This window comes from Prunus avium, chromosome 4 (genome assembly GCF_965620075.1).
Source record: "Prunus avium chromosome 4, drPruAviu1.hap1.1, whole genome shotgun sequence".
Classification (NCBI taxonomy): Eukaryota; Viridiplantae; Streptophyta; class Magnoliopsida; order Rosales; family Rosaceae; genus Prunus; species Prunus avium.
In genome coordinates, this window is record NC_142287.1 from 4,211,450 (window position 1) to 4,231,777 (window position 20,328).

Here is a 20,328-nt window from a genome sequence, read left to right on the forward strand (position 1 = left end):
TACTTGTTGTGGAGCTCTTCGATGTGTGGGGTATTGATTTCATGGGACCATTCCCATCTTCCTTTGGTTATACTTACATACTTGTTGCTGTTGATTATGTGTCTAAATGGGTGGAAGCCATAGCCACCAAAACCAATGATTATAAGGTGGTGCTGAAGTTCTTGAAGGATAATATTTTCACAAGGTTTGGTACTCCAAGGGCTGTCATTAGTGATGGAGGCAGCCACTTCTGTAACAAGCCATTCGAAGCACTCATGAAGAAGTACAACATCACCCATCGAGTCTCTACACCATATCATCCGCAAACTTCTGGTCAAGTGGAAATAAGCAATAGAGAAATTAAGCACATCCTGGATAAGGTGGTGAACAATACAAGGAAAGATTGGGCAGCCAAGCTCAATGATGCATTATGGGCTTATAGGACAGCATATAAGACTCCCATTGGAATGAGCCCTTATCGTCTTGTGTTTGGGAAAGCTTGTCACCTGCCAATGGAGCTTGAACACAATGCTTTTTGGGCCATCAAGAAGTTAAATTTTGATCTAGACAAGGCAGGCCATGCAAGAAAGTTTCAGCTGAATGAATTGGAAGAAATTAGACATGAGTCTTATGAGAATGCAAAGCTTTACAAAGAACGAACCAAGAGTTACCATGACAGAAACATTCAACGGAAAGAGTTCTCCAAAGGTATGTCAGTTCTTTTGTTTAACTCACGTTTGCGTCTCTTTCCAGGAAAATTGAAGTCTAGATGGCAAGGCCCATTCACCGTGGTCAATGTTTCTCCCTATGGAGCTGTGGAGATTCAAAACCCTAAAGATGGCTCGACTTTCAAAGTAAATGGACAACGTTTAAAGCCATTCTATGAGGGAGTTTCAGCTGGCATCCAAACTGGCCATGTGGTAGATCAACTTCCCTTCGTACCATCAACTTAGCTGATTGCACAATGTCTTGCCAAGACAGTAACTAAGGCGCTTCTTGGGAGGCAACCCATGTGTTCAAGAAGAAGGTGCTTGGTAGCAATCGACCTAATCGCATCAAGGGGGAGCATTTCAATCCTTTCTCTTTACTTGTTATTATTTTAAATTTCTCTTTTTTTTTTATAAAAATTTAAAAAAAATAAAAAAATTTAAAAATTTAAAAAGATTTTTCATATGAGCTAACTTATGGTAACTCCAGTGAGCACTTCCGTAAATACAGTGTCTAGGAGTTCTTTAGGCGACACCTTCGGTGTCTAAGAAGTTTGGGTTTTAAGCGGGACCATTGTGACCCCTCCAACCTTCCCGGATCCCCTGGCTGTGTTTTCTGAGGCCCTTAACTGGTCATCCATGAGTTGCTTATATATTCATTTTTTTTATTTTTTATTTTTCCTAAACCTTCTTCTAAACTTTTCCCTTTATCATTTGTTTGTTCTCAATCATCTTTTGTATGCTTTCACATTGAGGACAATGTTCAATTCAGGTCTGGGGGGAAGGTTTTCAATTTCAATTTTCTTATCCATTTGTGTTTTCAATTTTCGTTCTCTTGTCACAATTTTTTTTATTTTTTTTTTATTTTTTTTATTTATTTATTTTTTATTTTTTTTAAAGAATGTCATACAATCAATGCTATGGAGCTGCTATTTGAGGTTTTCATATCAGAATTTTGCACTTCACAAAGCTTTTGCTCTTAGAATTCTGGTGGCTAAAGTACCACGCTCAAATTCTTGAAGGAAAATAGTGGAGACTACCCTAGTGAGCTATATCGAGCCTAATTGCTTTCTTGAGAGGGTTTAAAGTGTTCTATTTCTCATCCATACTTATTTTCTTCAATTCACTCTAATTGATCTCATTATTCCATTTTGATTGAATACTAAGGATGATTCTCTTTTGCAGATATCATGTGCTTGCTCTCATTCATGAATGAACTCATTGAAGTGATGCTAGGCTATGTGTGCATAACCATTCTATGTGCTTTCTTTTCACCCTACCTATATGTGTGTTCCATCAACCCTCTTGAAGCCAAACACTTAAAGCCTTTTCTTCTATCATCCTCATCATTTCCCTACCTTTGTATCTCAATCTGAGATACTTGACCTATTGTAGCCATACCCTATAGCTTAGAAATATACCAAGGTGTGCCAAGATAAAGTTTGAAGCAAGGAAGTTGCAGCCATGTACCTAAATAAAGATGATGTGAATCTGTGCAATGAAGTTAATGAAGATGCAGATCAAATCAACGAAGATGAAAGTGTTTCGATTTGATCTAAGTGTGAAAAATAAAGTCTATGCCAGGAGATACCATGAAGTTTGCTGCCATGCCAATCTAAATCAATGATGCCTTGCAGATTAATGAAGCATGCAACCTTGGTATGTTCTTAAGTTATTTGTTTTTCCTTCCAATTCTTCCATTTCCCCTAAACCTTAGCCTTTCATTACAACATTGTGAAAGACCTAGCTGATCTTTGAGGATGTATTCATGGGTGCTGGTAAGTATGTGTGTATCTCTATTCTTAGTATTTAATTCCTTTCATGAGATCTAACCAAATTTGTGCTTCTATTTCATACACTCACTTATGCTTTCTTGAGAGAATTAAAACATAGGTTCTGAGTGATTGAGTGTTATCTGTGAGAATTAGAGTCGAAGCATGTTCTCTATTCAAGGTTTGAGTGTGCTTGCTTTGAAACTGTGTGCCTTTGAGCTATAGCTTCCACTTGTACACACTGATTGATGACCTATCTTGGCAACTCTATGGTGTTGGAGGTATGACTAAAACTTTCTTTCATTTTCATTAGTTGATTTCAAAGTTGTTTTTCTAACCATTTTGTTTTGTAGAGTTAGAAAAACGTTTGTGGGTATCGTATCTGTTAAACCCTCAGGAGACACAACTCCTCCTACTAGGGATGCCTAGAGGTTTAAAGGCTTGTTGCATACGCTCAATGCAATCGAGTTACCTACGAAAGTGGTCTAGTTAACTTCTTGTTTTGTTTTTATCTTTGTTTCTCTTTTGTTTTGCTCGAGGACTAGCAAAATCTAAGTTTGGGGGTGTGTTAAGCTCATAATTTCATACATATACATGCCCAATTTACTTACTTCTTTTGCTTAGTTCCTATAATTCTAAGTTATTTCCCTCCCTTTGTGTGTTTTGTAGGCCAATAGAGCAAGAGAGCATAATTCATGCAATTCAAGCATGTTAAGGCCTAATTTGGATGAATGGAAGAAGAGCTTAAAACAACAAATCCTGAGATTCACAACCCCCACAATTCACTCCAACCATCCTCAAACACTCTCAAAATCCCAAACACTCCAACAATCACCAAAACAACTCCAGCAAACCTCTCTTCCATTTCCCTACGAATTTCATCTTCCTTAGCCATCACCACTCACTCAAACTCATCCCAAATCACCTCCATATCCTTCATACATCTTTCTAGAAGTGGGGAAGCTCTTGGAGAAGCATTAGAAGTGGAGAAGCACTTGGAGAAGCCTTGGACACCACAAGAACTTCAGAAAAAGGGTTTTTCTACTCTTATTGTATTCATTATGTTTTCTCATTTCTGTTCAAGTCTCTTTTCCATTATGAGTAGCTAAATCCATAACTAGGGCTTCGATGTAACCTAACATGAATATTCTGGGTTTATAAGTTTGGAGTTTCAAGTTTGATTCATGATTCATGTTCTTATTCATTATGCTTATAAGTTAACATGCTTGTTTGAATGATTGATCACCATTAGAACTTGTTTGTTAACTATCTTGGTTTGAATTAAGAGTATACACCATGCTTTAATTCGAATTGAACTATGAATAGGAAGAGTATGTATGGACATTCGACAACAGGGATTAGATACATGCTTGGTTGTTTAAAATGTTCTTCTATGCTTAATGGGTTCCTAATGCTTAATTTTAGGTTAGACAACAAATGATCAAATTAGGGAATTAGGAACACAAGGTTAGGACCAAACACCATGGCCTAATCATACTTTAGCTAGAATCAATCTTTGAATCTGAATTAGACTTGTTACTTGAATCTTTATAACCCAGAATTGAATTGTTATGGTGATTCGAATGCCCTAGTCTCAAAATCTGTTTTCCAACTCTTAAAACCACTCTTTGTTACATTTGTTTACTTGTTTTTGTTTGCAATTTCATTTTGCTTCTTTTGTTCAACAATCACAACCACTCTTGTTTTAAATTCTGTTTTAGACATAACCTCCTACTTTCTTGAATTTGGTAATCTAAGTACATAACTAGTTTTAACTTCTCAGTCTTCGTGGGTACGACCTCGTACTTGTCTTGCTATACTACTAATTGCCCCGTACAATTGCGAGTTAACATAATATTAACAACAACAACCTTGCTGCCAAAAATCAGAAAAAATATATATAAAATATATATTTGCTTGCTCGACTTACTTTGTGCACGGCAACTCCTCTCTCCAAGATCTTTCTCAAGCTAGAAGGTAGAGAAGTTAAGTTTGCGATGTGAGAAAGAGTGAAGAGAAGCCCTGTATTTATACAAGTTGGACAACCCGGGTCAAAAAGGAATCGCAAGCTCATTCCTACTGGGAATCCAACTCCAAGAACAGTCAGAAGCCTACTCTAATTGGGAACCTGATCTGCAAAAGGAGTGCAACTCGCAGAAGAAAGCCCAGATACAGTTGGAGAGTCCGAAAAATAATTTCATCTCCTACATGCCACACAAGCGCCATGCAGAAGCTGGGGGGCATTTGTGGGAGCAAATATTTTCGTCTCCAATCAGAGCACGCCACGTGGAAAAGAAGATTATCCCTTAAATTAATTAATTAAACCATTTATTGGGATAATTAATTAATCAGGATAATATCTTAGTTATATGGTATTATCTCATAATTAATAAAGATAATATCATTAATTGGGATATTATCATAATAAAGGGATATTATCTTATAATTAATGAGATAATATCATTAATTTGGTTATTATCTTATTAAAGGGATAATATCCTGATTATTAGATATTATCTTATAATTAACGAGATACTTCAGATATTATCAAGTCCGACTCGATCTCTACGAAACCCTAGCCCCGAGACTCCTATAAATATATGGGTTTATTCATCATTCAAGGTACATCTAAAATCCGAGAAAATACCCGAAGCTCTCTCTCCCTCTCCACTCTCCACTCTCCATATTTTCTCCACACGGCTCCGGCCACCACACACGGCTCCGGCCGCCCGATTTACACCATTCAAACTCCGTACCCTTTGCTTAGCTATTGTTTTCCTAATATGGTGGGAGGAGTCATTTTGTGACTTTTGAGTGAAATCCAATCGCTAGAAGTACGGGATACACCAACCAGTCCAATTAGGAACGAACTGCCGTTGAACTGGAATTGTCCAATTTCTCACACCTGTTGATTTCGGATCGAGCCCAAAACCTGGGCAACAAGATAATAAGGTGGGAGGGGTCATTTGGTGAGTTTTGGGTGAAATCCAATCGCTAGAAGTATGGAATACACCAACCACTCCAATTAGGAACGAACTGCCGTTGAACTTGAATTGTCCAATTTCTCACACCTATTGATTTCGGATCGAGCCCAAAACTTGGGCAACAACATAATATGGTGGGAGGAGTCATTTGGTGAGTTTTGAGTGAAATCCAATCGCTAGAAGTATGGAATACACCAACCAGTCCAATTAGGAACCAACTGCCGTTGAACTTGAATTGTCCAATTTCTCACATCTATTGATTTCGCATCGAGCCCCAAACTTGGGCAACATCATAATATGGTGGGAGGAGTCATTTGGTGAGTTTTGAGTGAAATCTAATCGCTAGAAGTATGGAATTCACCAACCACTCCAATTAGGAACGAACTGCCGTTGAACTTGAATTGTCCAATTTGGAACACCTATTGATTTCGGATCGAGCCCCAAACTTGGGCAACATCATAATATGGTGGGAGGAGTCATTTGGTGAGTTTTAAGCAAAATCCAATCGCCAGAAGTGTGGAATACACCAACCACTCCAATTAGGAACGAACTGCCGTTGAACTTGAATTGTCCAATTTCTCACACCTATTGATTTCGGATCGGGCCCAAAACTTTGACAACTTCATAATATGGTGGGAGGAGTCATTTGGTGAGTTTTGAGTGAAATCCAATCGCTAGAAGTATGGAATACACCAACCAGTCCAATTAGGAACCAACTGCCGTTGAACTTGAATTGTCCAATTTCTCACACCTATTGATTTCGCATCGAGCCCCAAACTTGGGCAACATCATAATATGGTGGGAGGAGTCATTTGGAGAGTTTTGAGTGAAATCTAATCGCTAGAAGTATGGAATTCACCAACCACTCCAATTGGGAAAGAACTGCCGTTGAACTTGAATTGTCCAATTTCTCACACCTATTGATTTCGGATCGAGCCCCAAACTTGGGCAACATCATAATATGGTGGGAGGAGTCATTTGGTGAGTTTTAAGCAAAATCCACTCGCTAGAAGTATGGAATACACCAAGCACTCCAATTAGGAACGAACTGCCGTTGAACCTGAATTGTCCAATTTCTCACACCTATTAATTTCGGATCAATCCCAAAACTTGGGCAACATGATAATATGGTGGGAAGGGTCGTTTGGTGAGTTTTGGGTGAAATCCAATCGCTAGAAGTATAGAATACACCAACCACTCCAATTAGGAACGAACTGCCGTTCAATTGAATTGTCCAATTTCTCACACCTATTGATTTCGGATCGAGCACAAAACTTGGGCAACATCATAATATGGTGGGAGGTGTCATTTGGTGAGTTTTGAGTGAAATCCAATCGCTAGAAGTATGGAATACACCAACCACTCCAATTAGGAACGAACTGCCGTTGAACTTGAATTGTCCAATTTCTCACACCTATTGAATTTGGATCGAGCCCAAAACTTGGGCAACATCATAATATGGTGGGAGGAGTCATTTGGTCAGTTTTGGGTGAAATCCAACAGCTAGAAGTATGGAATACACCAACCACTCCAATTAGGAACGAACTACCGTCGAACTTGAATTGTCCAATTTCTTTCACCTATTGATTTCGGATCGAGCCCAAAACTTGGGCAACATCATAATATGGTGGGAGGAGTCATTTGGTGATTTTTGAGGGAAATCCAATCGCTAGAAGTATGCAATACACCAACCACTCCAATTAGGAACGAACTGCCGTTGAACTTGAATTGTCCAATTTCTCACACCTATTGATTTCGGATCGAGCCCAAAACTTGGGCAACTTCATAATATGATGGGAGGAGTCATTTGGGGAGTTTTAAGTGAAATCCAATCGCTAGAAGTGTGGAATACACCAACCACTCCAATTTAGAACGAACTGCGGTTGAACTTGAATTGTCCAATTTCTCACACCTATTGACTTCGGATCGAGCCCAAAACTTGGGCAACATGATAATATGGTGGGAGGGGTCATTTGGTAAGTTTTGGGTGAAATCCAATCGCCAGAAGTATGGAATACACCAACCACTCCAATTAGGAACGAACTGCCCTTGAACTTGAATTGTCCAATTTCTCACACCTATTGATTTTGGATCGAGCCCCAAACTTATGCAACATCATAATATGGTGGGAGGAGTCATTTGGTCAGTTTTGAGTGAAATCCAATCGCTGGAAGTATGGAATACACCAACCACTCCAATTAGGAACGAACTGCCGTTGAACTTGAATTGTCCACTTTCTCACACCTATTGACTTCAGATCGGGCACAAAACTTGGGCAACATCATAATATGGTGGGAGGAGTCATTTGGTGAGTTTTGAGCGAAATCCAATCGCTAGAAGTATGGAATACACCAACCACTCCAATTAGGAACGAACTGCCGTTGAACTTGAATTGTCCAATTTCTCACACCTATTGATTTCGGATCGGGCCCAAAACTTGGGCAACTTCATAATATGGTGGGAGGAGTCATTTGGTGAGTTTTGAGTGAAATCCAATCGCTAGAAGTGTGGAATACACCAACCACTCCAATTAGGAACGAACTGCCGTTGAACTTGAATAGTCCAATTTTTTACACCTATTGATTTCAGATCGAGCCGAAAACTTGGGCCACATCATAATATGGTGGGAGGGGTAATTTGGTGAGTTTTGGGTGAAATCCAATCGCTAGAAGTATGGAATACACCCACCACTCCAATTACGAACGAACTGTCGTTGAACTTGAATTGACCAATTTCTCACACCTATTGATTTCGGATCGAGCCCAAAACTTGGGCAACATCATAATATGGTGCGAGGAGTCATTTGGTGAGTTTTGAGTGAAATCCAATAGCTAGAAGTATGGAATACACCAACCACTTCAATTAGGAACGAACTGCCGTTGAACTTGAATTGTCCAATTTCTTTCACCTATTGATTTCTGATTGAGCCCAAAACACGGGCAACATTATAATATGGCGGGAGGAGTCATTTGGTGTGTTTTGAGCGAAATCCAGTCGCTAGAAGTATGGAATACACCAACCACTCCAATTTGGAACGAACTGCCGTTGAACTTGAATTGTCCAATTTCCCACACCTATTGATTTCGGATCGAGCCCAAAACTTGGGCAACATCATAATATGGTGGGAGGAGTCATTTGGTGAGTTTTGAGTGAAATCCAATAGCTAGAAGTATGGAATACACCAACCACTCCAATTAGGAACGAACTGCCGTTGAACTTGAATTGTCCAATTTCTTTCACCTATTGATTTCTGATTGAGCCCAAAACATGGGCAACATTATAATATGGTGGGAGGAGTCATTTGGTGTGTTTTGAGCAAAATCCAGTCGCTAGAAATATGGAATACACCAACCACTCCAATTTGGAACGAACTGCCGTTGAACTTGAATCGTCCAATTTCCCACACATATTGATTTCGGATCGAGCCCAAAACTTGGGCAACATCATAATATGGTGGGAGGAGTCATTTGGTGAGTTTTGAGTGAAATCCAATCGCTAGAAGTATGGAATACACCAACCACTCCAAGTAGGAACGAACTGCCGTTGAACTTGAATTGTCAAATTTCTTTCACCTATTGATTTCGGATCGAGCCCAAAACTTGGGCAACATCATAATATGGTGGGAGGAGTCATTTGGTAAGTCATAATATGGTGGGAGGATTCATTTGGTGGATTTTGAGTGAAATCCAATAGCTAGAAGTATCGAATACACCAACCACTCCAATTAGGAACGAACTGCCGTTGAACTTGAATTGTCTGATTTCGCACACCTTTTGATTTCGGCTCGAGCCCCAAACTTGGGCAACATCATAATATGGCGGGAGTAGTCATTTCGGGAGTTTTTCGTGAAATCCAATTGCTAGAAGTATGGAATACACCAACCACTCCAATTAGGAACAAACTGCCGTTGAACTTGAATTGTCCAATTTCTCACACCTATTAATTTCGGATCGAGCCCAAAACTTGGGCAACATCATAATATGGTGGGAGGAGTCCTTTGGTGAGTTTTGAGTGAAATCCAATTGCTAGAAGTATGGAATACACCAACCACTCCAGTTAGGAACGAACTGCCGTTGAACTTGAATTGTCCGATTTCGCACACCTTATGATTTCGGCTCGAGCCCCAAACTTGGGCAACATCATAATATGGCGGGAGTAGCCATTTCGGGAGTTTTTCGTGAAATCCAATTGCTAGAAGTATGGAATACACCAACCACTCCAATTAGGAACGAACTGCCGTTGAACTTGAATAGTCCAATTTCTCACACCCATTGATATCGGATCGAGCCCAAAACTTGGGCAACATCATAATATGGTGGGAGGAGTCATTTGGTGAGTTTTGAGTGAAATCCAATCGCTAGAAGTGTGGAATACACCAACCACTCCAATTAGGAACGAACTGCCGTTGAACTTGAATAGTCCAATTTTTTACACCTATTGATTTCGGATCGAGCCCAAAACTTGGACAACAACATAATATGGTGGGAGGGGTCATTTGGTGAGTTTTGGGTGAAATCCAATCGCTAGAAGTATGGAATACACCCACCACTCCAATTACGAACGAACTGCCGTTGAACTTGAATTGACCAATTTCTCACACCTATTGATTTCGGATCGAGCCCAAAACTTGGGCAACATCATAATATGGTGGGAGGAGTCATTTGGTGAGTTTTGAGTGAAACCCAATAGCTAGAAGTATGGAATACACCAACCACTCCAATTAGGAACGAACTGCCGTTGAACTTGAATTGTCCAATTTCTTTCACCTATTGATTTCGGATCGAGCCCAAAACTTGGGCAATATTATAATATGGTGGGAGGAGTCATTTGGTTAGTCATAATATGGTGGGAGGAGTCGTTTGGTGAGTTTTGAGTGAAATCCAATAGCTAGAAGTATGGAATACATCAACCACTCCAATTAGGAACGAACTGCCGTTGAACTTGAATTGTCCAATTTCTCACACCTATTGATTTTGGATCGAGCCCCAAACTTATGCAACATCATAATATGGTGGGAGGAGTCATTTGGTGGGTTTTGAGTGAAATCCAATCGCTAGAAGTATCGAATACACCTTGCGTCGATTCAACTGCACCCAAATGGATTCAGCTGCATCTTCAACTTGTGATACTCGCAAGTGCACGAGTCGTTCGGTAACATATGTAAGTGCGAGGTCGATTCCACAGGGATTGGTGACTGAATAATCCAATTCAGTTTTCCTACACAAAACAGAAGAACAAGAAAGAAAATAAAGAAAACAAGAAAGAATGAAAAGAAAATAACTCAAGTAGATAAGTTCCCAAGTTCAATTAGATTAACGGATTGATTCTAGCTAAAGTATGATTAAGCCATTCTGTTTGGTCATAACCTTGTGTTCCTAATTCCCTAATTTGATCATTTGTTGTCTAACCTAAAATTAAGCATTAGGAACCCATTAAGCATAGAAGAACAATTTAAACAACCAAGCATGTATCTAATCCCTGTTGTCGAATCTCCATACATACTCTTCCTATTCATAGTTCAATTCGAATTAAAGCATGGTGTCTACTCTTAATTCAAACCAAGATAGCTAACATGCAAGCCTAAATGGTGATCAATCATTCAAACTAGCATATTAACTTATAAGCATAATGAATAAGAACAAAAACCATAATTGAAACTTGGAAACTAATTAAACTTGAATACTTAACCAACCACTCCAATTAGGAACGAACTGCCATAGAACTTGAATTGTCCAATTTCTCACACCTATTGATTTCGGATCGAGCCCCAAACTTGGGCAACATCATAATATGGTGGGAGGAGCCATTTGGTGAGTTTTGAGTGAAATCCAATCGCTAGAAGTATGGAAAATACCAACCACTCCAATTCGGAACGAACTTCCGTTGAACTTGAATTGTCCAATTTCTCACACCTATTGATTTCAGATCGAGCCCAAAACATGGGCAACATCATAATATGGTGGGAGGAGTCTTTTGGTGAGTTTTGGGTGAAATCCAATAGCTAGAAGTATGGAATACAACAACCACTCCAAGTAGGAACGAACTGCCGTTGAACTTGAATTGTCCAATTTCTCACACCTATTGATTTCGGATCGGGCCCAAAACTTGGGCAACTTCGTATTATGGTGGGAGGAGTCATCTGGTGAGTTTTGGGAGAAATCCAATCGCTACAAGTATGGAATACACCAACCACTCCAATTAGGAACGAACTGCCGTTGAACTTGAATTGTCCAATTTCTTACACCTATTGATTTCGGATCGAGCCCAAAACTTGGGCAACATCATAATATGGTGGGAGGAGTCATTTGGTGTGTTTTGAATGAAATCCATTCGCTAGAACAATGAATTACCCCAACCACTCAAATTCGGAACGAATTGCCTTTGAACTTGAATTGTCCAATTTCAAACACCTATTGATTTCGGATCGAGCCCAAAACTTGGGCAACGTCATAATATGGTGGGAGGAGTCATTTGGTGAGTTTTGAGTGAAATCGAATCGCTAGAAGTATGGAATACACCAACCACTCCAATTAGGAACGAACTGCCGTTCAACTTGAATTGTCCAATTTCTCACAACTATTGATTTCGGATCGAGCCCAAAACTTGGGCAACATCATAATATGTTGGGAGGAGTCATTTGGTGTGTTTTAAATGAAATCCATTCGCTAGAACTATGAATTACCCCAACCACTCAAATATGGAACGAACTGCCTTTGAATTTGAATTGTCCAATTTCTTACAGCTATTGATTTCGGATAGAGCCCAAAACTTAGGCAACATCATAATATGGTGGGAGGAGTGACTTGGTGTGTTTTGAGTGAAATCCAATCGCCAAAACTATGAATTACCCCAACCACAGCAATTTGGAACGAACTGCCTTTCAACTTGAATTGTCCAATTTCTTACACCTATTGATTTCGGATCGAGCCCCAAACGTGGGCAACATCATAATATGGTGGGAGGAGTCATTTGGGGTGTTTTGAATTAAATCCATTCGCTAGAACTATGAATTTCCCCAACCACTCAAATTTGGAACGAACTGCCCTTGAACTTAAATTGTCCAATTTCTTATACCTATTAATTTCGGATCGAGCCCAAAACTTGGGCTACATCATAATATGGTGGGAGGAGTCATTTGGTGAGTTTTGGGTGAAATCCAACCGCTAGAAGTATGGAATACAGCAACCACTCCAATTAGGAACTGCCGTTGAACTTGAATTGTCTAATTTCTCACACCTATTGATTTCGGATCGAGCCCAAAACTTGGGCAACATCGTAATATGGTGGGAGGATTCATTTGGTGTGTTTTGAGTGAAATCCGATCGCTAGAACTATGAATTACCCCAACCACTCCAATTCGGAACGAACTGCCGTTGAACCAGAATTGTGCAATTTCTTACACCTATTGATTTCGGATCAAGCCCAAACTTGGGCAACATCATATTATGGTGGGAGGAGTCATTTGGTGTGTTTTGAGTGAAATCCAATCGCCAGAACGAAGAATTACCCCAACGACTCCAATTTGGAACGAATTGCCTTCGAACTTGAATTGTCCAATTTCTCACAGCTATTGATTTCGGATCGAGCCCAAAACATGGGCAACATCATAATATGGTGGGAGGAGTCATTTGGTGAGTTTTGAGTGAAATCCAATCGCTAGAAGTATGGAATACACCAACCACTCCAATTAAGAACGAACTGCCGTTGAACTTGAATTGTCCAATTTCTCACACCTATTGATTTCGGATCGAGCCCAAAACTTGGGGAACATCATAATATGGTGGGAGGAGTCATTTGGTGAGTTTTGAGTGAAATCCAATCGCTAGAAGTACGGAATACACCAACCACTCCAATTAGGAACGAACTGCCGTTGAACTTGAATTGTCCAATTTCTTACACCTATTGATTTCGGATCGAGCCAAAAAGATGGGCAACATCATAATATGGTGGGAGGAGTCATTTGGTGAGTTTTGAGTGAAATCCAATCGCTAGAAGTACGGAATACACCAACCACTAAAATTAGGAACGAACTGCCGTTGAACTAGAATTGTCCAATTTCTCACACCTATTGATTTCGGATCGAGCCCAAAACTTGGGAAACATCATAATATGGTGGGAGGAGTCATTTGGTGAGTTTTGAGTGAAATCTAATCACTTGAAGTATGGAATACACCAACCACTCCAATTAGGAACGAACTGCCGTTGAACTTGAATTGTCCAATTTCTCACACCTATTGATTTCGGATCGTGGCCAAAATATGGGCAACATCATAATACGGTGACAGGAGTGATTTGGTATGTTTTGAGTGAAATCCAATCGCCAGAACGAAGAATTACCCTAACCACTCCAATCTGGAACGAACTGCCTTTGAACTTGAATTGTCCAATTTCTTAAACCTATTTATTTCGGACTGAGCCCAAAACTTGGGCAACCTCATAATATGGTGGGAGGAGTCATTTGGTGAGTTTTGAGAGAAATCCAATCGCTAGAAGTATGGAATACACCAACCACTCCAATTAGGAACGAACTGCCGTTGAACTTGAATTTTCCAATTTCTCACACCTATTGATTTCGGATCGAGCCCAAAACTTGGGCAACATCATAATATGGTGGGAGGAGTCATTTGGTCAGTTTTGAGTGAAATCCAATCGCTAGAAGTATGGAATTACACCAACCACTCCAATTTGGAACAAACTGCCGTTGAACTTGAATTGTCCAATTTCTCACACCTATTGATTTAGGATCGAGCCCAAAACTTGGGGAACATCATAATATGGTGGGAGGAGTCATTCGGTGAGTTTTGAGTGAAATCCAATCGCTAGAAGTACGGAATACACCAACCACTCCAATCAGGAACGAACTGCCGTTGAACTTGAATTGTTCAATTTCTTAAACCTGTTGATTTCGGATTGAGCCCAAAACTTGGGCAACATCATAATAGGGTGGGAGGAGTCATTTGGTGACTTTTGAGTGAAATCCAATCGCTAGAAGTATTGAATACACTAACCACTCCAATTAGGAACGAACTGCCGTTGAACTTGAATTGTCCAATTTCTTACACCTATAGATTTCAGATCGAGCCCAAAACTTGGGCAACATGATAATATTGTGGGAGGAGTCATTTGCTGAGTTTTGAGTGAAATCCAATCGCTAGAAGTATGGAAGACACCAACCACTCCAATTAGGAACGAACTGCCGTTGAACTTGAATTGTCCAATTTCTCACACCTATTGATTTCGGATCGAGCCCCAAACTTGGGCAACATCATAATATGGTCGGAGGAGTCATTTGGTGAGTTTTGAGTGAAATCCAATCGCCAGAACCAAGAATTACCTCAACCACTCCAACTTGGAACGAACTGCCGTTGAAGTTGAATTGTCCAATTTCTTACACCTATTGATTTCGGATCGAGCCCAAAACCTGGGCAACATTATAATATGGTGGGAGGAGTCATTTGGTGGGTTTTGAGTGAAATCCAATCGCTAGAAGTATGGAATACACCAACCACTCCAATTAGGAACGAACTGCCGTTGAACTTGAATTGTCCAATTTCGGACACCTATTGATTTCTGATCGAGGCCAAAACTTGGGCAACATCATAATATGGTGGGAGGAGTCATTTGGTGAGTTTTGAGTGAAATCCAATCGCCAGAACGAAGAATTACCTCAACCACTCCAACTTGGAACGAACTGCCGTTGAACTTGAATTGTCCAATTTCTTACACCTATTGATTTCGGATCGAGCCCAAAACTTGGGCAACATCATAATATCGTGGGCGGAGTCATTTGGTGAGTTTTGAGTGAAATCCAATCGCTAGAAGTATGGAATACACCAACCACTCCAATTAGGAACGAACTGCCGTTGAACTTGAATTGTCCAATTTCTCACACCTATTGATTTCGGACGAGCCCAAGACTTGGGGAACATCATAGTATGGTGGGAGGAGTCATTTGGTGAGTTTTGAGTGAAATCCAATCCCCAGAACTGTGGAATACACCAACCACTCCAATTAGGAACGAACTGCCGTTGAACTTGAATTGTCCAATTTCTCACACCAATTGATTTCGGATCGAGCCCAAGAATTGGGGAACATCATAATATGGTGGGAGGAGTCATTTGGTCAGTTTTGAGTGAAATCCAATCCCCAGAACTATGGAATACACCAACCACTCCAATTAGGAACGAACTGCCATTCAACTTGAATTGCCCAATTTCTTACACCTATTGATTTCGGATGGATCCCAAAACTTGGGCAACATCATAATATGGTGGGAGGACTCATTTGGTCAGTTTTGAGTGAAATCCAATCCCCAGAACTGTGGAACACACCAACCACTCCAATTAGGAATGAACTGCCGTTGAACTTCAATTGTCCAATTTCTTACACCTATTGATTTCGTATCGAGCCCAAAACTTAGGCAACATCATAATATGGTGGGAGGATTCATTTGGTCTGTTTTGAGTGAACTCCAATCCCCAGAACAATGAATTACCACAACCACTCCAATTTGGAACGAATTGCCTTTGAACTTGAATTGTCCAATTTCTTACACCTATTGATTTCGGATCGAGGCCAAAACATGGGGAACATCATAATATGGTGGGAGGAGTCATTTGGTGAGTTTTTAGTGAAATCCAATCGCTAGAAGTATGGAATACGCCAACCACTCCAATTAGGAACGAACTGCCGTTGAACTTGAATTGTCCAATTTCTCACACCTATTGATTTAGGATCGAACCCCAAACTTGGGCAACATCATAATATGGTGGGAGGAGTCATTTAGTGAGTTTTGAGTGAAATCCAATCGTTAGAAGTATGGAATACACCAACCACTCCCATTAGGAACGAACTTCCGTTGAAATTGAATTGTCCAATTTCTTACACCTATTTATTTCGGATCGAGCCCAAAACTTGGGCAACCTCATAATATGCTGGGAGGAGTCATTTGGTGAGTTTTGAGTGAAATCCAATCGCCAGAACGAAGAATTACCCTAACCACTCCAATCTGGTACGAACTGCCTTTGAACTTGAATTGTCCAATTTCTTACACCTATTGATTTCGGATCGAGCCCAAAACTTGGGCAACATCATAACATGGTGGGAGGAGTCATTTGGTGAGTTTTGAGTGAAATCCAATCGCTAGAAGTATGGAATACACCAACCACTCCAATTAGGAACGAACTGCCGTTGAACTTGAATTGTCCAATTTCTTACACCTATTGATTTCGGATCGAGCCCAAAACATGGGGAACATGATAATATGGTGGGAGGAGTCATTTGGTCAGTTTTGAGTGAAATCCAATCGCTAGAAGTATGGAATACACCAACTACTCCAATTAGGAACGAACTGCCGTTGAATTTAAAATGTCCAATTTCTTACACCTATTGATTTCGGATCGAGCCCAAAACTTGGGCAACATCAAAATATGGTGGGAGGAGTCATTTGGTGTGTTTTGAGTGAAATCCAATCCCCAGAACTATGAATTACCCCAACCACTCCATTTTGGAACGAACTTCGTTTGAACTTAAATCGTCCAATTTCTCACAACTATTGATCTCGGGTCGAGCCCAAAACTTGGGCAACATCATAATATGGTGGGAGGAGTCATTTGGTGAGTTTTGATTGAAATCCAATCACTAGAGGTATGGAATACACCAACCACTCCAATTAGGAACGAACTGCCGTTGAACTTGAATTGTCCAATTTCTTACACCTATTGATTTCGGATCGAGCCCAAAACATGGGGAACATCATAATATGGTGGGAGGAGTCATTTGGTGAGTTTTGGGTGAAATACAATTGATAGAACTATGAATTACCCCAACCACTCGAATTTGGAACAAACTGCCTTTGAACTTGAATTGTCCAATTTCTTACACCTATTGAGTTCGGATCGAGCCTAAAACTTGGGCAACATCATAATACGGTGGGAGGAGTCATTTGGTGAGTTTCGAGTGAAATCCAATCGCCTGAACTATGGAATACACCAACCACTCCAATTAGAACGAACTGCCGTTGAACTTGAATTGTCCAATTTCTCACACCTATTGATTTCGGATCGAGTCCAAAACTTGGGCAACGTCATAATATGGTGGGAGGAGTCATTTGGTGAGTTTTGAGTGAAATCCAATCGCCTGAACTATGGAATACACCAACAACTCCAATTAGGAACGAACTGTCGTTGAACTTGAATTGTCCAATTTCTTACACCTATTGAATTCGGATCGAGCCCAAAACTTGGGCAACAACATAATATGGTGGGAGGTGTCATTTGGTGTGTTTTGAGTGAAATCCAATCCAAAGAACTATGAATTACCCCAACCACTCCAATTTGGAACGAACATGCTTTGAACTTGAATTGTCGAATTTGGAACACCTATTGATTTCGGATCGAGCCCAAAACTTGGGCAACATCATAATATGGTGGGAGGAGTCATTTGGTGAGTTTTGAGTGAAATCCAATCTCCAGAACTATGGAATACACCAACAACTCCAATTAGGAACGAACTGTCGTTGAACTTGAATTGTCCAATTTCTTACACCTATTGATTTCGAATCGAGCCCAAAACTTGGGCAACAACATAATATGGTGGGAGGTGTCGTTTGGTGTGTTTTGAGTGAAATCCAATCGCCAGAACTATGAATTACCTCAACCACTCCAGTTTGGAACGTACTGCCTTTGAACTTGAATTCTCCAATTTCTTACACCTGTTGATTTCGGATCGACCCCAAAACTTGGGCAACATCATAATATGGTGGGCGGAGTCATTTGGTGAGTTTTGAGTGAAATCCAATCCCTAGAAGTATGGAATACACCAACCACTCCAATTAGGAACAAACTGCCGTTGAACTTGAATTGTCCAATTTCCCACACCTATTGATTTCGGATCCAGCCCAAAACTTGGGAAACATCATAATATGGTGGGAGGAGTCATTTGGTGTGTTTTGGGTGAAATCCAATTGCCAGAACTATGAATTAACCCAACCACTCGAATTTGGAACGAACTGCCTTTGAACTTGAATTGTCCAATTTCTTACACCTATTGAGTTCGGATCGAGCCTAAAACTTGAGCAACATCATAATATGGTGGGAGGAGTCATTTGGTGAGTTTTGAGTGAAATCCAATCGCCAGAAATATGGAGTACACCAACCACTCCCATTAGGAACGAACTGCCGTTGAACTTGAATTGTCCAATTTCTTACACCTATTCATTTCGGATCTAGCCCAAAACTTGGGGAACATCATAATATGGTGAGAGGAGTCATTTGGTGAGTTTTGAGTGAAATCCAATCGCTAGAAGTGTGGAAAACAATAACCACTCCAATTAGGAACGAACTGCCGTTGAACTTGAATTGTCAAATTTCTCACCTATTGATTTAGGATCAAGCCCCAAACTTGGGCAACATCATAATATGGTGGGAGGAGTCATTTGGTGAGTTTTAAGTGAAATCCAATCGCCAGAAATATGGAATACACCAACCACTCCAATTAAGAACGAATTGCCGTTGAACTTGAATTGTCCAATTTCTCACACCTATTGAATTCGGATCGTGCTCCAAACTTGGGCAACATCATAATATGGTGGGAGGAGTGATTTGGTGAGTTTTGAGTGAAATCCAATCGCCAGAAATATGGAATACACCAACCACTCCAATTAAGAACGAATTGCCGTTGAACTTGCATTGTCCAATTTCTCACACCTATTGATTTAGGATCAAGCCCCAAACTTGGGCAACATCATAACATGGTGGGAGGAGTCATTTGGTGAGTTTTGAGTGAAATCCAATCGCCAGAAATATGGAATACACCAACCACTCCAGTTAGGAACGAACTGCCGTTGAACTTGAATTGTTCAATTTCTCACACCTATTGATTTCGGATCGATCCCAAAACTTGAGCAACATCATAATATGGTGGGACGAGTCATTTGGTGAGTTTTGAGTGAAATCCAATCGCTAGAAGTAATGAATACACCAACCACTCCAATTAGGAACGAATTGCCGTTGAACTTGAATTGTCCAATTTCTCACACCTATTGGTTTTGGATCGTGCTCCAAACTTGGGCAACATCAAAATATGGTGGGAGGAGTCATTTGGTATGTTTTGAGTGAAATCCAATCGCCAGAACTATGAATTACCCCAACCACTCCAATTTGGAACGAATTGCCTTTGAAATTGAGTTGTCCAATTTCTTACACCTGTTTTTTTTCGGATCGAGCCCAAAACTTGGTCAACATCATACTATGGTGGGAGGTGTCATTTGGTGAGTTTTGAGTGAAATCCAATCGCTAGAAGTATGGAATACACCAACCACTCCAATTAGGAACGAACTGCCGTTGAACTTGAATTGTCCAATTTCTTACACCTATTGATTTCGGATCTAGCCCAACACTAGGGCAACATCATAATATGGTGGGAGGAGTGATTTGGTGAGTTTTGAGTGAAATTAAATCGCTAGAAGTATGGAATACACCAACCACTCCAGTTAGGAACGAACTGCCGTTGAACTTGAATTGTCCAATTTTTCACACCTATTGATTTCGAATAGATCCCAAAACTTGGGCAACATCATAATATGGTGGGAGGAGTCATTTCGTGAGTTTTGAGTGAAATCCAGTCGCTAGAAGTATTGAATACACCAACCACTCCAATTAGGAACGAACTGCCGTTGAACTTGAATTGTCCAATTTCTCACACCTATTGATTTCGGATCGTGCCCCAAACTTGGGCAACATCATAATATGGGGGGAGGAGTCATTTGGTGTCTTTTGAGTGAAATCCAATCGCCAGAACTATGAATTACCCCAACCTCTCCAATTTGGAACGTATTGCCTTTGAACTTGAATTGTCCAATTTCTTACACCTATTGATTTCGGATCG